The 21,163-nt window shown below is 33.8% G+C and overlaps 2 pseudogenes; both read right to left on the bottom strand.

Moving 5' to 3' along the window:
• Nucleotides 1–850: 850 nt before the first annotated feature.
• LOC120171494 lies at nt 851–5,100 on the bottom strand (annotated as a pseudogene).
• Nucleotides 5,101–5,700: 600 nt separating this feature from the next.
• On the bottom strand, nt 5,701–6,330 carry LOC120171528 (annotated as a pseudogene).
• Between the last annotated feature and the right edge of the window lie 14,833 nt (nt 6,331–21,163).

Consider the following 21,163-nt stretch of genomic DNA (forward strand, 5'->3'; position numbering starts at 1 on the left):
TAAAGGACATATCTTTAACATTTTAAAATCAATAAATTTTAATTACAAGATTCTCAAGATTCATATTATTTTTATATGATTTTTTTAAGTATTTAAATATAATATTTTAAACCTACAATATTAAAAATAAGACATATACATAGGGATGGCAACTCAACCCGAATCCGACGGGTTCCGACCCGACCCGACCCGATCGGGTCTGATTTTTTTAAAAAAAATCGAGTTCGGGTCGGGTCGGGTTTTTTTTAAATGTACTGTTCGGGTCGGGTCGGGTTTAGGGTGAAAAAAATCCGACCCGACCCGACCCGAAAAATATATATAATTTTATCCTATATATTTAGGAATAATTACAATAATGTCCCTCCATATATAATTTTTTTCAATTAAGTCACTGTTTTCATTGAATAAATTTTTTTTTATTATTATTTCGGGTCGGGTCGGGTCGGGTTTCTAAGTCATATATTCGGGTCGAGTCGGGTCGGGTGAAACCTTAATTTCGTCGGGTCGAGTCGGGTCACGGGTGAAAAACCCTTTCTTCTCGGGTTGGGTCGGGTGGCCCAAAAACCCGACCCGACCCGACCCATTGCCATCCCTACATATACATGTATTATAGCCGTTGGTCAACCGACACGTACGATTACATATCAAGACACGTATCGTCCGTTAGTTTTTTTTAATTAAAAAGAATTAACAGCTGATACATGTCCAGACATATCATCAAAACACTGTCACGTCAGCAAAAACATAAAGGCACAAGACTCTATTTACATAAATGAAAAAGAAAATGATATTTTTATAAAATTGTCACACTTAATACAAATATAAATAAAATGGGAAGTGAGTAATGTAATTCAAGTTTTCAAATTTATAATGATTTGAATGATAATTGAAGTAATAAAGGGTACCTAAAAAAACAAAATACAACACAACTATATCAGTGTGTTAAAATTTATAATGATTTGAATGATAATTGAAGTAATAAAGGGTACCTAAAAAGAGTTGGAAGTACAAAAGGGGAAAACAGGTAGAGTTCGGGGGTTGAATTGAAAATTAAGCCAAATAAAACCGTAGATTAACGCTATAGAAAGGGACTAATAAGATGTTTGTGATTAAGAAGAGAAAAAATAGTTGTATTCAACAATCCGTAAGTTTGCACCGAAGATGAAAAATGCAGAGGAATCAAAGATTTTCGAATTTGCAGAGGAAGAAAGGAAACATCGATTACCTGCTGAAGAATATTCTATTTACGACGTCGACGGGTAATGCGTAAGCCGGATCAATGGCTTTCAATCCAGGATACTCTAGAAGTGAAAGTCCTACAACGATAGCATGCATCGTAAACCGGACTGCGAATGCTGAATTCGTAAAATAAATAAACGCAAAACGATGAGCAGAACGACATTGGATACCAGCAACTCCGAAATATGTATGGAAGACATCGACAGCATCATCGGGCCTATCTGAAATTCCACCATTTTCCAGATCCTGGGAGTCCAAGATGAACTTCACCAGCTTTTCCTTGTCTATCCAGTGAACCCTGTCAATCATGATCAAGCTAGAAAGAACCCACCACGAGTAGCAAACCTATAAGAGGATTCGACAACATATAGGTGAGGAGGCGAAAAGAATTATTACGAGACGAAGAATCTGTTTAAACTTCAACGAAATACCCACATCAGGGAGTTTCTCGGGACGGCCGTTAAGACCTCCGGATTTGACTTGTCGCTCGCATAACCACCAGCCGAGAAGGTCCTTATCAACATGATGTAGAGATCCCATTATAGCAAGAGCACCCACAACAGAAAACTACAGTCATTATGCACGATGAAAGTCAACACATTTTCCGACAAAGATTGTCATTCTTATTAAGAGTGCTTTAATTTTATGCTCATTGGTAAAAGAACCTAAAACGTCGAAATGGACAATGAGATTAACATACTTTGCCCTGCATGAGACTCGCCACCAGGTGTGCATCCAAAGCCACCGTCCAGGTTTTTGCAACTCAGAATATAGCTAACAGCCTTCTCGACATTAATTTTATCCAGACAACGTAATATTGAAAGGCAACAGATGGCAATATAAGAGAACCTGAACCAAGAAAATCAATATTGTACAAGAGGGTTTACATTAAAAATAAAATATCAGAAATAAAATTGACAGATAGAAATATACAATCCAGGAAGAACATATACCGTGTATCCACCTCACCCCATATGTCACCTGAAAATGATCCATCTTCGTTTTGCAGCCCGATAATATCTAACTTACAGATTTAAGATAATAAGAAATGCCTGAAGACAATTTACACTTACACGGCTAACTCCGACCAGGCAACAAAACTAGGAACGACATAAATCAAAGTCATGCAAATATTTTAAAACAATTCTTGAAAATGGATACCATAACACAATAATATAACTCTCCATTGAAGAGCAGATAATTTCATAAAAATATATGATATAAGAAGTTGCAACTTTATCGATGTCGATAACTTCATCAAAACAACTCCAAAAATGGATAATTACAACAGAATAACTAAAACTCCTCAATGAAGAGCAAGTAATTAATCAAAGAAAATTATATTATAGGATACAAGTAGCAACCTTATCAATGCCGAGAACATCTAGCTTGTTGAAAAGGGAAAGCACTTGCACAGCACTAAGAGTATACAAAATATGTGGGTCATGCCCAATATTGCCAGAAAAACCACCTGTACCGTACAAGAAAGTATCATCAACCTCCTTTCCAATTATGATTTACCATCTAATTAACTATGAACAATAATTAACCAATACAAAAAATAAGCTTTAGGATACCAGATTCATGTTGGCATTTCATGATCCATGAAATAACTTCGTCTGCATTAACAGAATCAAGCTTCCCCAGAAGATCTAAGGTTGTTAGTCCCCAATATGCCCCATTCATTCTAAGATGGTCCATCACCACTGATTCAAAACTATCCTTTTTCTAACAATGAACAACGCCGAAGTAATAAATTATTTTAAAATCGTAAATCAAAAACAAAAGTTCAGTTAATTTAAACATACCTTTTCAACAGATAAGATGTACTGAACATGTTTGTCAACTGCCAGCTTCCCCATCTGCCACACATTTTCCAGAGCATTCAAGGGTTTGTGAATACAAAGATAAAAAAAAAAGTTAAAATCAAAACCCGATGAAGGTGCAGTTAAATTTTTTAACAAGTTCCTAAATAACAACAAGAGTTTACCTTTCATGTAACAGAAACATTTTTTATTGCTGTTCCACCGATATATGCTTGTTGAATATCAAAATTGTTAGCCTTTATTAAAGTAAATTATCAAACACTTACCCTTAAACTTCCACAAAAAAGAAATTACACTTCCAAATTTTTTTATTCTTTTTTTTAACTAGGAAGAAAACGAAACAATTACAGAAGTCATGCCTACCTAATAATCAAAACATAAACTTAACAATAATGCATCAACATTTGGCACAAGACAATCCATTTGTTCTCTGGCAGCAATTTATTCTCTTCTTTTTCCCCCTCAAATAGCTTAGCGTAAATATCATCAATAATTTACATTTTACTTAAAACATTGATAGGCAAAACTTGTAACGAATGTAGCTGACTGATTCAGTTTCACTCCCTTTTGAACACTAATAGATGAAATGCATGACATATTTATATCTCATGTGTAAGTAATCCAAACCAACATGGATTAATTATTCATGTGGCATCAATGATATATTAGAAAAAGATACATTATAAATTCATGACACTGCTTTACTATAATATAATTGTAATTCTGCAAGCTTTACCATATGTTTAGATGATGGCCGGGTTTGCATTCCCAGACAAACAAAATGCTCAGCATTGCACCTAAGGCTGAACAATGTGAAGATCGAGCAGAGCTCGACCCAAAATGCATAACTCGAAACTTGGCTCAAGCTCGATTGAGTATCATAATCTGAGCAAAAGCTTGACTTGAATAAAATCGAACAATTCAAAAATGAATTGATTAAGCTCAATTTTCTTACTCGACGCTAAGAACAACTTGAAATCTCAATTCCACTCGAATAATGGAACTAAAATTACAAAACATATTACCTGAAAGAAAGAGGAAAAAAACAAATATGAAACCTAAGAAACTAACAGACATACACAAGTCAATAACTTGTATTGCTAAATACCTATTGGAAAAAAGACTAAATGCCCAAGGTGATCAGATCAGATTCCATTAAACTAGCATGGATGATAGGTGAAGTTGTTCGTCTCGTTTCTCCAATAACTAATTCCTCAAGCGAATATAGAAAAAATAAGTTTGGAATATATTCATTTTGTTTGACTTCTCATTATTTGGGTTTTCATCTAAAACTTGGAATCAGGTGAAGCTACCACATATTTTGGCCCTCTGCAAATTTTGGGATGAAGAGAAAGGAGAGGAGTGGGTGAGATGAAACTAGAAGGAAAAGTTTTAGGGTTCTGAATTTTAAATATAAATTATAAATAAAAGCTCGATTAGGCTTGGGAGTTACTCAAATTGGGAATCAATTAAAATGCTCGAATTCAGATAGCTTGATAGCTGCAGCTACTCAAGCATGACTTTATAATGAACAAATATCATTCAAGTTAATTTAGAACCGTATTCGAATAGCTAGCCGGTACAATCCTTTATTTCCACCTACATAATTTATATAGGTTTATATTTGAGACCACCAGATCAGTCACAGATCTGGACTAATAGTTAAATATGTCCAGAAACCACCCAAAACAGATTGTTCTTCTATCGATGAATACTATTAACTCAGTTGAGTCAATTATGAATCATTCATGAGCTGAAAGATAACTATCTAAAAGCATGCAAGCTAGTTCAACAATCTCGTATGCAAGGTGACAAAGACCACGGTTAAATACGCTAGAAAACTAGAGATTTCCAATACCCAAGTTGGGATTTCTATTATTATGCCGTAAAAATTAAAATCAAATAAAAAGAGAGTGAACGGAGTATGAATTTACCTTCGAAAGCAGCGATTGCTTGAAGACAGGAAAGGAAACGCGGCTGGGACTCTGGTTGTAGTGTTGCCTTTGGGAGGAAGAAAAAAGATTTGAAGCTTCCACTATCTTCAAATTAGAAATTAGATTCAACCGAATCAATCAGCATCATGACTGGGTAAAAAAGAACAGAAATTTGGCAAAAAAGCACCCAAGGTCCCCGAACTTTCAAAAAAGCCAATATGACCCTCCTTTTCTTAGATCAATGTGGCCATCAACTCTGAAAAAAAAATATGACCATTTAAGCAACGTTTTCCGTCTTTGACCAATAGATCCGTTACTTTCGACTGACGTGGCACGTTAACTAGCCCGGCTCAACGGTTTAATAAAGTTAGAAATTGGATAAATTACACAATGTATCATTCAACTATCTTTTCTCTTCTATTTTGCTCACTAAAGTTTGAAAGTTTTCAATTTAATCACTCAACTTTGAGTTACTCCTATTTTAATCACCATAACTTATTTTATTATTATTTATGTATGATGTGGCATTTATTATTATATTAATATATGATTAAAATAATATTAATTAAATTAGTTACATTAAAATTTTGAATCAAATGGGGTTTGAACTTTTCATAGAAAAGTTCATCTTTTTATTCATCATCATTTTTGCCTTATGTGTAAATATAAATACACGTGAACAAAATTTGAGCTTCATCAGTTTATGGCTCTTCCCAAGTATTCCAAAGATGAAAAGAAAAGCAATCGGGTGATTCAATCCACTTGATCCCCGAAGCATCAGTGGCATTCTTCGCCAATATCCCAAACCTCGACATCTTGTTCTTGTCATAAACAACCGGTGAGCCACCATGAATCATTTCAGGCAATTTGAACACCACTTGCTGGTTAGGGTGAGCAATCATTGTAGATTTAAACTTTACCATCAAAATCATATCAGCCAACGGTTTCCTAGTCCCCGGATATAGTGACATGGACATGGTAAGGCAAATCATCTTCAGACATGGCAAGGAGATGACCATTGAAGTAAACAAGTCCAGCGTTTGCAACTCCGGTGCCATGGCTCGGGTCAACAAGATCAATAAGCTACGAGCAGAGAAAAGCAACAGTCTAGCTATGCCGGAGTGGCCATGGAGTTCACTAATGGCCTTGGGGAAAACCGGACGCACCAAAGCTCGTTCTTGAACGAAACGGTTGGTCTCAGTGAACCAACAAGCATAGCTAGCCGAACCATTTTTGATCTGAACCGCATGAACCATCCCAACTGTAACACCTCTTTCCCGTATACGTCTCCGTATACGAGTTAGATATGTCACATCAATCTTATAAAACATTTGTTAATTGAAAACCAACAAAAAGTTGATTCTTTAAAATTTCAAAAATGCATTTCTTTCTTTTTTTTAAAAAAAACTAATAATCGCGTAAAATCATAATTTAATATTTAAATGTCAAAAATTAAATCCAATTCAGATAGCAATTAGGCAGTTATGTATTGTAAGATATCATAAATCAAAACTGCTAGAAAACTGCTTGATTTGAAAAACGTTTCGATCGTAAATAATTATGATTTAATAAACTATTATTCATAGTTAATAATGTCTTTTTTAAAACTAAACTTTCATAACTTAAACAAAAAAAACATCTTAAACAGATTCGAACCAGAGCAACTATAATTTTTTTAATATACATGTCACTAACAAATAGTTAACAAACATGTTGTCCTTATTGATTCTGGTGGCAGAACTGATTCCTCAAAAATGATACCGACATCCTCCCTACTTTGCTCGCTCACTTGTATCTACGTGTGAAACACTCACACATTAAATTTCCACTTAGGGATGCAACCAAGTAATATAAGTAAAAATATTTAATGTATAAAACATATATTATCGTATGAAAACATTATTAAATTTAAAACATATACATATTCAGATGCAAGTAATAAAATCATTTTCATATATTGACAAAATGTACTTAAATTGTCGATTCAATATCAAAACCAAAACTTTTCAGAATAAAAATTAGTCAATCGAAACTTACTGTGCCATTTCAAATATGTTACTTTCTTTTCAAAACATATCATTTCAAATATGTACTTTACCATTTTAGATCAAATCATCGTTAATTGTCTTTACCCTTTTCTGATTAGTTCATTGCTCATTATATTATCATGAGAATCTATGGTATGCGAGTCATACGAGTGAGGGTCTAATATGCAGTCGAAACTATTACTCGTAGAATGCACTAAGTTACTCCATCCCGTGTATCACTAAGATACTCGAATCTCATATGAACAACTGATGCTATATCATCTAACACATGTAATATCTCGTAAATTGCACCAGATCACTCCACCTCAGCACCACTAAGGCACACAGTCTCGTATGAGTAATCTATACTGGTGCAACTCGTAGTCTTAACTTATTCACTCAACCTTTTGGCATGTCAATTATACCACTGACTCTCACTTTCATAAAATGGGTCTCATTTTAATCTTATAATTTTTTACTTATAAGTATTCATACAATTCAATTTATTAAACATTTTTCATAAATATCACATCAAGTAACTTATATAAAAAAATCATCAGATACCATTTCTTTAAAAAATTATCATCATACGCATCGAAAATCACCTAATACTAAATCTACACTCAAGACCATATAAAACCATTAAGCAAATTAAGATAAAAGTTTTTTTTATAAAATAATGGAAAAAATGTTTTCATTAGGAAACCTCGATGTTGACTCATCGCAAGTCGTCCTCATAGCTTATATAAGTATATATATAAACCGAGTAAGTTGCACTCACCTGTTACCTCACTAACTTTATTTGCTACTATCGTTTAACTGTCGAATTTTATCATTTTATTTTAACTCGCTTTGAGCTTAAGAACGATCACGATTTACACGGACGTCGATTATTCTGACACCAACAAATTTTAAATATAAATTAGTACTCTAGTTAATATAATAACTCGGATTCGAATAAAATTATAAAAATTGCTATCAACACATAATTGATACTAATTTTCCTTCATCAATAACTCCCATAAAAAAGTCCTTTCAAATCCCTTAGATTATCATTTATCAAAATAAATCACCAAAGTTTTTTAACAATTCACACTTAGTCACCATTCAACCTTTTTTTAAAATCATCCCAACATTTTCAAAATTGTCAAACTTAGTCCTTTGACGTACCACTCAATTTCAATATTAATCATCATTTTCCACCATTCACTTAATATTTCCAAACTAGGACATTAACAATACACTTGTTGAAACATTTTAATATTTCGATATAACAAATTAAGTTAAATGGATTTTAAGATTTTTCCAAATGATTTTCTAAGTATATTCGATATAACTATTCGAATATCAAAACATTACTCCAAATATTTCAAAAATCATTTTTAATCCTTACTTAAGTGTAAAATTAAGTTTTAATCATAAAACAATTTCAAAATAATTTTACAAAGTATTTCGAACCAATTCAAAGCCAAAAATTCCAGATTGCTCAGAGGGAACCGATTCCCCCCCATAGGAGGAACCGATTCCCCCCTGAATGGTTTGGCTCCGAGATTTCCAGAATGCTCGGAGGAAACCGATTCCCCCCAAGGGGGTACTGATTCCCCCTGTTCAACGGTTGAAATATTTGAATTTTACACTTAGGGAACCGATTCCCTATGAGAGGGAACCGATTCCCCCCGCGCTCCAAGCTGTTTTATTAAATGTTTTCACACTAAAACGACTATAATATCTTCTCTAATTATCCCCAACGTTCAGAAGTGATCCAAGGTGTATTTAAGCAAGCTTAGAAGCCATTGATCAACAACAAGAAATATCAAGCAACTAGAATCAAGAGAGAATCAAAGAGAAAGCATCAAACCTCAAGTTTGAGCATTTCAAAGCCCATTTTCATTCAATATTCATTTTGCTTTCAAGAACACTTTTTGTGCTCAATTGTATTCATCTTTGAGTGTTCTTTTCTTTGTTCTAGAATTGTGCAAACATCTTACCTTGTGAGGTTTTCTTGTAAGTTTGCAAATTTGTAATCTTCTCTTTGAGAAAAGAGTGTTCTCAAGAGTTGGGGTATACTCTTGAGGGAATTGTAAGGTTATCTCTTTGGCCTCAAAAGAAAGAACAAATTAGTGAATTTGTTGGAAAATCCTTAGTGTGGATAGCTAAGGTAGTGGACGTAGACTTTGTTTGAGAAAGTCGAACCACTGTAAATCGCTGTGCAATTATTTTCAATTTTCTGCAAAAGCTTCCACAAAATTTTTATTGCCAATTCACCCCCCTCTTGGCCAATTTCGTCATTCGATTAACTCAACAACACTTTTACAAATTTCACCACTAACTTTACCACATCTTTCAACTTAATCCTCAACCTTATTCAAACCTTCCACGTTGATCCAAAATCAATATTCTATCATTCTAAGTAAAATTTCCAGCATAGTACACAATTTCCAGCAATTACCTATTAATCTTTCAAATTCCCAAGTCTTGCAACAAGGTCCCTAACAACCCAACAAAGCTTCAATTTAATCCAAAACACAAATCCAAGCATCCAAGATTGTTGAAAACATTTTTGATATTTCGATATAACAAATTAAGTTAAATGAATTTTAAGATTTTACAAATGATTTTACAAATTTATATTCGATTCAATTAACCAAATATCAAATTATTACTCCAAGTTTTTCAAGATCAATTTTAATCCTTACTAAATGTGTAAAATTGTGATTTGTACTTAAACTATTTTTGAAACAATTTTCACAAAGTATTTTGAACCAAAAACAAGCCTTAAATCAATTATTCAAAGGAATGCACCGATGCATCAGTCCATGCATCGATGAATTAATTGAACATCGAATGCATTCCATGCACCGATGCACTCTCCATGCATCGATGCACTCTGAATATTTTCAAAACATCGAATGCATTTGATGCATCGATGCACAAGCCATGCATCGATGCACCATGCTATTTTTCAAACATCGAATGCATTTCATGCATCGATGCACACTTGGTGCACCGATGCATCAAGTGTTCCAACGGTCAAAATATTTGAATTTTACACTGATGCACCGATGCATCCTCCATCATGCATCGATGCATGAGACGCTCCACCTAGAAAAATTAATTGCTTTCACACTTAAACGGCTATATGATCTTCACTAATCATCCCCAACGTTCAGAAGTGATTCAAGGTGTATTTAAACAAGTTCTGAAGCCCTTGATCAACAAGAAATCATAGAGAATCAAAGAGAAAGCATCAAACCTCAAGTTTGAGCATTTCAAGCCTATTTTTCATCCAATATTCATTTGCTTTCAAGAACACTTTTGTACTCAATTGTATTTATCTTTGAGTGTTCTTTTCTTTGTTCTAGAATTGTGCAAACATCTTACCTTGTGAGATTTTCTTGTAAGTTTGCAAATTTGTAATCTTCTCTTTGGGAAAAAGAGTGTTCTCAAGAGTTGGGGTATACTCTTGAGGGATTTTGTAAGGTTATCTCTTTGGCCTCAAAAGAAAGAACAAATTAGTGAATTTGTTGGAAAATCCTTAGTGTGGATAGCTAAGGTAGTGGACGTAGACTTTGTTTGAGAAAGTCGAACCACTATAAATCACTGTGCAATTACTTTCAATTTTCTGCAAAAGCTTCCACTAAATTTTTAATTGCCAATTCACCCCTTCTTGGCCGATTTCGTCAATCGATTAACTCAACAATTGGCATCAGAGCCTCACTCATTTGAAGGTTTAATCGCCTCTTGAGTCGATTCGGGAAGAGTTACATCGATTACAAAGTCATCAATGGTCTCCACTTCAAATTACGACTCCGGTCTCGATTCGATGCCCGTCAACAAGCCTCCTTTCTTCAATGGGGCTAATTATGCCTATTGGAATAATAGAATGATGTACTTCATTCAAGCAAGTGACATGGGAGCATGGAATGCCGTAGAATAATGATACATCAAGCCTCTCACTCATCCAAGGTTGTGGAGTGAAGGAGACACAAGAATGTTCCAGCTCAACTCCAAAGCCATCCATATTATTTTTTGTGCTCTTGGACCAGATGAATACGGAAGAGTTTCATCGTGTACAACCGCCAAAGAAATATGGGACAAGCTTCAAGTCACACATGAAGGTACAAATGAGGTAAAGAAATCAAAAATTAGTATTCTAACGCATAGCTATGAAAATTTCAGGATGAAACCAAATGAAGACATCAAAGTTATGACGGATAGATTTTCAACGATTGTCAATGGTCTTAAATCGTATGGAGAGATCATCTCAAATGAAAAGCTTGTGAGGAAGTTAGTCTACTCCCTCCCAAAATCATAGCAATCAAAGAAGACGGCAATCATCGAGTCTAAGGACCTATCATCCTTAACTCTTGAAGAACTTATCGGTTCACTCCTCACTCATGAGATGATGCTTGAAGATGAGGTGGACCTTGATAAAGTTGAAGAGACACCAAAGGAGAAGAAGAAAAATATTGGAGTTGCTCTCAAATCCAAAAAAGATGAGAGTGATTCTAATAATGATGATGATGACGAGGAAATGGCATTATTTGCCAAACGGTTCAGAAAAATGATGAGACCTTACCGAGGAAGAAAATTCAAACGAAACGAAGGCCTCAAAAATGAACCAAAAGAGAAGGACCCAATCATTTGCTATGAATGCAAAAAGCCGGGGCATGTCAAATATGATTGCCCATAATTGAAGAAAAAGGGTCAATCAAAGAATAAGCACAAGGCTCATGTGGCTACATGGAGCGATGAAGAAAGTTCCGATGAAGAGGAACAAGAAGTAGCAAACTTGTGCTTGATGGCATCCGGGGAGGATTCTAAGGTAACCTCTAACTCATCCGATTTGATGATTTATCTTATGATGAGTTATTTGAGGAGTACAATGGGTTGGCTTCGGATTATGAGAAATTGTTTTTAAAATATAAAAATGATGTTTCAAAATTGAAAAATGAAAACAAACTCATATCCAAACCAACAATGATCTTGAAAGTAAAATTAAAGATTTGCAGATCAAACTAGAAGAATTTGAAAAGAAAATTTAGATTTGCAAAATTTACTTTCAAAGGTCAATGATGATCATCAAAAGAAAATTGATGATCTTAAAACTTCTTTTGATAAAGTTGGTACAAAACATTTTGAAAAAGGAGAAAATTCAAAATCCAACTTTGTTAGAAAAAGTTTTAGAAGCTACAATCATAGAGGTCCCCAAAGAACTTTAAATGGAAAAATCATTAGAAGTATGTGGGTTCCTAAAGAACTCATTACTACTAAAGATAAAGATATCCTACAAAAATGGATACCTAAGGGGACTAGGATTTTGGAAACTAATGAATATGGACCCAAAAGAATTTGGGTACCAAAAATCAAAAGTTAATCTATGTTTGTAGGGAAATGAGCATTGCTACAAGGCACGGGAAACAAATTCAAATTCATGGTACCTTGATAGTGGATGCTCAAGACATATGACCGGAGACAAAAGCCGGTTCATTGAGCTTAACGCCAAAAATGGAGGAGAAGTGATTTTTGGAGACAATTCAAAAGGTCACATTGAAGGTATTGGTACAATAGGTAATACCTCTTCCATACAAATTAAGAATGTTTTATATGTGAATGGATTAAAGCATAATCTATTGAGTATTAGTCAATTATGCGATAAAGGATTCAATGTCTTATTTGAAATTAATGGTTGTAAAGTCATTGATATTGCATCTAATCGGATTATGCTTATTGGTCATAGAATAGGGAACATTTACATGGTGCATTTAGATTCTATTGATATGACTAATTTATGCCTAGTTGCTAAGGATGAGCATGATAGTTGGTTATGACATAGGAGACTAGGACATGCTAGTATGAGTGTTTTGCAACGGTTAATTCAAGGAGACTTAGTAAGAGGGTTGCCTAAGCTTAAATTTGATAATGATAAAATATGTGATGCTTGTGCTAAAGGAAAACAAAAACGAGTTTCTCTTAAATCTATTAATGATGTATCAACTAGTAGAGTATTACAATTGATCCATTTAGATCTTTTTGGGCCAACTAGAACTACTAGCTTGGGAGGAAAACAATATGCATTTGTCTTGGTAGATGACTATTCTAGATACACTTGGGTTCTATTCTTAAGTACTGAAGATGAAGCATTAGAAAATTTCATCACATTTTCAAAAATAATCCAAAATGAAAAAGGTTACTCTATCACTAGTGTTAGAAGTGATCATGGAACTGAATTTGAAAATCTTGGATTTATTGAGTTTTGTAATTCTAATGGTATTAGCCACATTTTTTCAGCACCTAGAACCCCTCAACAAAATGGAGTTGTTGAGAGGAAAAATCGAACTTTAGAAGAAATGGCTAGAACCATGCTTTGTGAAAATAATTTGCCAAAATATTTTTGGGCGGAAGCCACAAGAACTACTTGTTATATTATAAATCGAATAATGATTAGGCCAATTTTAAAGAAAACTCCATATGAAATTCTCAAAAATAAAAAGCCTAACATTAGCTATTTTCATCCTTTTGGATGTAAATGTTTTGTTTTAAATAATGGTAAAGAAAACCTTGGCAAATTTGATGCTAAAAGTGATGAAGGAATTTTTCTGGGTTATTCCTTAAATTCTAAAACTTATCGTGTATTTAATAAAAGAACTTTAGTTGTAGAAGAGTCTATACATGTTGTTTTCGATGATAATCTCCTTCCGATGAAGGATTCTTATGTTAATGATGATGTATGTATTGTACAAACAAATGACGTTAGACATGATGTTGGAGAATCATCATCAAAGGAAGAAACAAAGGATGAGGAAACTCATGATCCCCTCGAGAATCCAACCATTGAAGAAAGGGAAGTATCTTTTCCAAGAGAGTACAACTATGTCAAGGATGGTGAAATTATAGGTGATCCATCAAAAGGGGTAACTACTCGATCTTCTCTTAGAAATATATGTAATTATGTTGCATTTATTTCATGCATAGAGCCTAAGAACATCAAAGAAGCATTAAAAGATGAACATTGGATTATGGCTATGCAAGAAGAATTAAATCAATTTGAGAGAAGTAAAGTATAGACATTAGTTGAAAGGCCTAGTAATAAATCTACTGTAGGTACTAGATGGGTTTTTAGAAATAAACTTGATGAAAGTGGTAATATAGTGAGGAACAAGGCTAGACTTGTTGCTCAAGGCTATACTCAAGAAGAAGGCATAGACTATGATGAAACATACGCTCCCGTAGCTAGGATGGAAGCAATTAGAATGTTATTAGCATTTGCATGTTTCAATGAATTTAAATTATATCAAATGGATGTTAAAAGTGCATTTTTAAATGGTTTTATAAAGGAAGAAGTGTACGTGGAACAACCTCCAGGTTTTGAATATTCAAATTTTCCGGATCATGTTTTAAAATTGACAAAAGCTCTTTATGGTTTAAAACAAGCTCCTAGAGCTTGGTATGAAAGATTGTCAAATTTTTTAATTGAAAAAGGTTTTTCAAAAGGAAAGGTTGACACTACATTGTTTTTAAAGAGAAAAGGTAAAGATTTATTAGTAGTTCAAATTTATGTTGATGATATAATATTTTGTTCTACTAATGATGTTCTTTGCCAAGAATTTTCTAAGCTAATGCAAAGTGAGTTCGAGATGAGCATGATGGGGGGAGCTCTCATATTTCTTGGGACTCCAAATCAAGCAAAGGAAAGATGACATCTTCATTAATCAAGCTAAGTATGTCAAAGATATGCTCAAGAAATTTGGATTGGAAAATGGGAAGCCTTATGCCACTCCAATGAGCTCTTCTACAAAGCTTGACTTAGATGAAGGAGGTAAATGTGTGGATGTTAAATTATATAGATCCATGATTGGCTCATTGCTTTATCTAACCGCAAGTAGACCGTATATTATGTTTAGTGTTTGCTTGTGTGCTAGGTTTCAATCATGTCCTAAAGAATCACATTTACTAGCCGTTAAGAGGATCTTTAGATACCTTAAGGACTCTCCTAGTATAGGTCTTTGGTATCCTAGAGACTCTAGTTTTAGCTTGCATGCCTTCTCTGATGCGGATTATGGAGGATGCAAATTAGATAGGAAAAAGCACCTCTGGTACTTGCCAATTCCTTGGAAATATGCTGATTTCTTGGTTTTCAAAGAAACAAAATTGTGTTGCATTATCTACCACTGAAGCGGAATACATTTTAGCTGGTAGTTGTTGTGCACAAGTTTTATTGATGAAACAATAACTTTTTGATTATGGAATTGAAGTAGGTACCATTCCTATCAAGTGTGACAATACTAGTGTTATTTGTCTCACTAAAAATCTCATCCAACACTCTAGAACTAAGCATATTGAAATAAGACATCACTTCATTAGGGACCATGTCACTAAGGAAGATGTAGTTCTAGAATTTGTTGATACTTTGCACCAATTAGTGGATATTTTTACAAAACCCTTAGATAAAGAAAGATTTTGGACACTTAGGAGAGAATTAGGTTTAACTGACCTATCTTCACTTAGTGTTTAAAATATTTTAGCACTTTTAAATAATATTGAAAAATGCTTATAATAATAATTTTTGATTGTATTCTTGCTATTAGTTAGGGGGAGTTAGTGATTCTCTGTTAAAATTAATTTTATGTTCAAATAAAGTTTGAAGATTAATTTGATTGATTAAACATAATTAATTTGTGATATATGAGTTGCCAATACCATTAGAGCCAAATTATTTAGCATTTTAAGTGTTTAAAACGGATTTTTGACATTTTTGTGCTTTATGCACCGATGCATTTAACAATGCATCGATGCATCCCTTTGAATGTGTATCGATGCATCACCATGATGCACCGATGCATACCTTGAATATGCATCGATGCATGAGGCCATGCACCGATGCATCCGTCGGGTTTTAAGTCAAAAACCCTGGTTCTTCTTCATTTTCTCAACTCCCTTCAAAAACTCAAAACCGGCCGTTCGTCACCCTCTCATCCTAAATCTCCAATTTGCTCAAAATCTTCGGGAAAACATCGGATTCTTCAAGTTTTATATCCTACAAACCTGCTACAATCATTAAATCGCACAAAACATCTCCACATTCTCCTCAATCCAAATTTTTCAAGGTATTTTTTTTACAAAAACTCTATTTTATTAATTTTTGAACTTAGGACTAGTTTAGATTAGTTCTAGTTTAAAATAATTATCGGGCATTGGTTATATGATGATTCTAAACTAGTTTCTACAATGAATTTCATCAAAAACGCATAATTTTTCAAAATTGTTTTTGAAATTTCGAATTAAAAAAAAACGAAAATTACTGATTCAATTGTGTTGTTTTCATGAAAACTATGCGTATTATGATATTAATTTTAAATAGTTTTCAAAACTTTGCCCATTAAGACTTTGTTAGAGAACCTTGAATTATTGAGGACTCATTTGAGTTTTGGGATTAATTGTTGTGCATACATGTGTTTTAAAATTGCAGGTGATATTCCTTTTCCGATTTTCCTTACCATGACTAATCCTAAACGCCCTAGGACATCCTCTAGTCGATCTCACCAAAACCGTCCTCCCGTTCCTCAACATCCTCATCTCGATCCTCCGATGGAGTAGACTTACTTGCCATGCTTTCTTGTTCTTAAAACTTGGATTTGATTTTTGTGGTTTGATTGATACTTTGAACTTGATTAGTTGTTGGATGTTTATGTTTGTTTGGATATTTGGATGTTTGAATGATTGAACTTATATATATATATATATTTGGTTTGACTTTTCTGTTTATTAATTTTTGCATCATTAGAAATTTATGACCAATTATGCCATTTCACTTTTTATTATGAATATTGTTTATGAAAACTAATGGCTAATATCTCTTTTGATTGTGATCTTAGCAGCCTATTATTAATAAATCAATTAGCTAATGTTTTCAAAATTCTTGTTTAAAACGTTTTTATAGAGTCTTTTTGATTTAACAAAAAGGGGGAGAAAATTTAAGATGTGCTATAGTAAGGGGGAGTAAGTTTTTCAAAATCGATTTCAAAAATAATTTCTTAAACAAATCTTAAAATTACTTAAATGTTTTGTTATATCAAAAAGGGGGAGATTGTTGAAAACATTTTTGATATTTCGATATAACAAATTAAGTTAAATGAATTTTAAGATTTTACAAATGATTTTACAAATTTATATTCGATTCAATTAACCGAATATCAAATTATTACTCCAAGTTTTTCAAGATCAATTTTAATCCTTACTAAATGTGTAAAATTGTGATTTGTACTTAAACTATTTTTGAAACAATTTTCACAAAGTATTTTGAACCAAAAACAAGCCTTAAATCAATTATTCAAAGGAATGCACCGATGCATCAGTCCATGCATCGATGAATTAATTGAACATCGAATGCATTCCATGCACCGATGCACTCTCCATGCATCGATGCACTCTGAATATTTTCAAAACATCGAATGCATTTGATGCATCGATGCACAAGCCATGCATCGATGCACCATGCTATTTTTCAAACATCGAATGCATTTCATGCATCGATGCACACTTGGTGCACCGATGCATCAAGTGTTCCAACGGTCAAAATATTTGAATTTTACACTAATGCACCGATGCATCCTCCATCCTGCATCGATGCATGAGATGCTCCACCTAGAAAAATTAATTGCTTTCACACTTAAACGGCTATATGCTCTTCACTAATCATCCCCAACGTTCAGAAGTGATTCAAGGTGTATTTAAACAAGTTCTGAAGCCCTTGATCAACAAGAAATCATAGAGAATCAAAGAGAAAGCATCAAACCTCAAGTTTGAGCATTTCAAGCCTATTTTTCATCCAATATTCATTTGCTTTCAAGAACACTTTTGTACTCAATTGTATTTATCTTTGAGTGTTCTTTTCTTTGTTCTAGAATTGTGCAAACATCTTACCTTGTGAGGTTTTCTTGTAAGTTTGCAAATTTGTAATCTTCTCTTTGGGAAAAAGAGTGTTCTCAAGAGTTGGGGTATACTCTTGAGGGATTTTGTAAGGTTATCTCTTTGGCCTCAAAAGAAAGAACAAATTAGTGAATTTATTGGAAAATCCTTAGTGTGGATAGCTAAGGTAGTGACGTAGACTTTGTTTGAGAAAGTCGAACCACTGTAAATCACTGTGCAATTACTTTCAATTTTCTGCAAAAGCTTCCACGAAATTTTTAATTGCCAATTCACCCCCTCTTGGCCGATTCCGTCAATCGATTAACTCAACAAAGATCATTCTAATACTCAATCTAATCCATAGAATATTTTTATAAAATTTTTCCAGTAATATTCCCTTATGACTGAAAATTTCAAATAAGTCCCCTAATTGTTTCCAATCTATTTTCATGCTTGATTATAACTCCCTAAAACTCCTAGCATCATAGTCCAACCTTAAATCATTGGAATTTGACTTCTCTTTCAACCCCCATAAATACCCATTCAACACTTTTAGCATGAATCGATGAAATTTTTATATCAACTTGTAGAGAATTTCATGTATATTATTTTTCTATTTCATGTCTTAGTCCAAAAACCTACTAAAATGGCTTGAAAACGAAAAGAAAAATTTTATGGAGGTCTCGATCAACTTCTGGAGAAGAAGAGAAATTTCAAGAGAATTCATTCAAAATATCTTCTAATTTGCACCTTAAAACCAATTAAAAATGAATTAAAGTTTCATTTTGGTTCAAAAGTCAAGATTACCATTAATGAATCTCAAAATTTACTTACATGCCATCCTTTTTATCTCCAATTTAATAATCTTAAATAATATAAAAATCTTATTTATCAATTTCCTTTTTTCCCTTCCAATTTCCTAAAAATTCAATTTAATCCCTAAATTGCACTATTCCAAGTCACATTCCACTGATTAAAATTATCAGTATAATTTTTCTAATCTAAAACTACATTCCTTCAAATTTTTGTAAAATTCCAATTCGATCCGATTATCCGAATATTATACTAAACTTTATATTTTAATAGTCTTTTATACAAATCCCGGATAAAAAATATGGGCGACATGAAAATACTTCTTTTAAGGAGAATTATTCATTTACAGGATCAAACTATAACTTTTATAAAAAAATACACTTTAAATCCCTAAACGTTTCTAAATTTATACTTTGGTTGCCAAACTTTTAAAATTTATCTTTCCGATCACTTGCTAAAATTTTGGAGTATTACACCATCCCATCGAAGAAATGATGACCTGCGACGGGTTCGTGAAGCAGGTTGGCTCCGTTTCGAACGTAGACTCCTTTTATACATTCCGGGATTGTTTCGGTCACATGGAACCTATGCTTGACCGGTTGGTCCGGTACAGGAGCAAAGTTTCAAGATATTTGAACAGTGAGGCCAGTTGTTTTGGGAAGAGAATGGTGGCGCTCGTGAGAAACTAAAATATTCTCCACCATGATAGTAATCTTGGAATTTTCCGACGACTGAAAGGGAGGGAGGGGAAGGGGGGGAGGTGGGGGGGGGGATAAGAATTCATTTTCTTTCTGCCATGGTTAAACCTTGCTTAAATGATGAACAAACCAGAGAGGAAGGGAGGGGAAAGGGTGGAGGTGGGGTTTGTGTTTAAAATAAAATGGGTTAACTGTAACCTTATACACTGAAATCTCTAGGATTTTTAGGATCAAAAACTTTTAGAGTTTAGTGACCAAAATAGAATAGAAAAATAATCGAGTGATGAATGATGTAATTTACCTAATTTATAACAACAAGAATTAAAAGAATTGTTGGTCAATAACAAAAAACGCTAGTTAAATATTAATATTAAATTTTTATTTTCATAGTTGGAAGGTCATATTGATCGAAAAAAGAATAACGATCATATTATTTTTTTTTAAAAAAAAATTGGGGGTCAGAGATACCTTTTTGCCATTAATTTATTGTTCACTTATACGCTTAGTCAATCAATCACAATTCCAGCTAATTAATTACTAATAGAGAAAATCGCCTCAGTGACCAAAAAAAAGTTATAATATACGATTTTAACCAACTTTTTTTGGATTTGCCAAAATGACCAACAAAATCGCAACGCGAAATAAAAATCGCAACGCGATCCCCAGAATCGCAAATCAGTTTCCAGAATCGCAACGCGATTCTTGAAAATCGCGATGCGATAGTACAAATTCGCATTGCGATTTTCCATAATCGCAACGCGAATATGAAAATCGCAACGCGAACACATAAATCGCAACGCGTATCCGTAAATCGCAACGTGTATCCGTAAATCGCAACGCGTATGGGTAAATCGCAATGCGTATCCGTATATCGCAACGCGTATCCGTAAATCGCAACGCGTATCCGTAAACCGCAACGTGTATCCGTAAATCGCAACGCGTATCCGTAAATCGCAATGCGTATCCGTAAATCGCAACGCGTATCCGTAAATCGCAACGATAATCCGTAAATCGCAACGCGTATCCGTAAATCGCAACGATAATCCGTAAATCGCAACGAGAATCTGTAAATCGCAACGATAATCCGTAAATCGCAACGAGAATCTGTAAATCACAACACTGAAATTTTGGGTATATAACACTGAAATCATAAACTAAATCCCTAAATCGCAACTCATTCCATCTCCATCTATCACTCTCTCCGGCGACATCCGTTCCTATATCCAACGACATCCTTCCCCATCCGGCAACAGGTCTTAGTTTCGCATCTCGTTTGTTTAGTTACAACCATGAAATCATCTAATGTTGATCATGTTTGGATAGATTTGTGTTTTGGAGGGTCATGGGATAATGTTAATGGTGTTTTACAATATATGCCTTTACCCATAAATCTTCAACTAAAATTGTCTTTACAAAAGTTAACTTATGAAACTCTAATGCTACGTGTTTCAAATAAATTGAATTTAGAGCCCCTAAGTGGATTTAGGCTATCTTATCAGAGAAATGGTAAAGTTTATTTGTTAACCGACAATGAAGATGTTGAACGATTCATTGCTTACATTAGTGTTTCACAAGATGATGTTACATTGTATGTTGTTGAACCTAGAAGTAGTATTGTTGGGTCAGTAGCGGGTAGTAATCAACTAAGTTTTTCTCAAAACCCACAACCTTTCTCTAATCCAAATCCCAATCAACTTTCAGCACCAAATTCCGGTTTT

This window comes from Hibiscus syriacus, unplaced genomic scaffold (genome assembly GCF_006381635.1).
Source record: "Hibiscus syriacus cultivar Baekdansim isolate YM2019G1 unplaced genomic scaffold, ASM638163v2 tig00111834_pilon, whole genome shotgun sequence".
In the NCBI taxonomy this organism is placed as follows: domain Eukaryota; kingdom Viridiplantae; phylum Streptophyta; class Magnoliopsida; order Malvales; family Malvaceae; genus Hibiscus; species Hibiscus syriacus.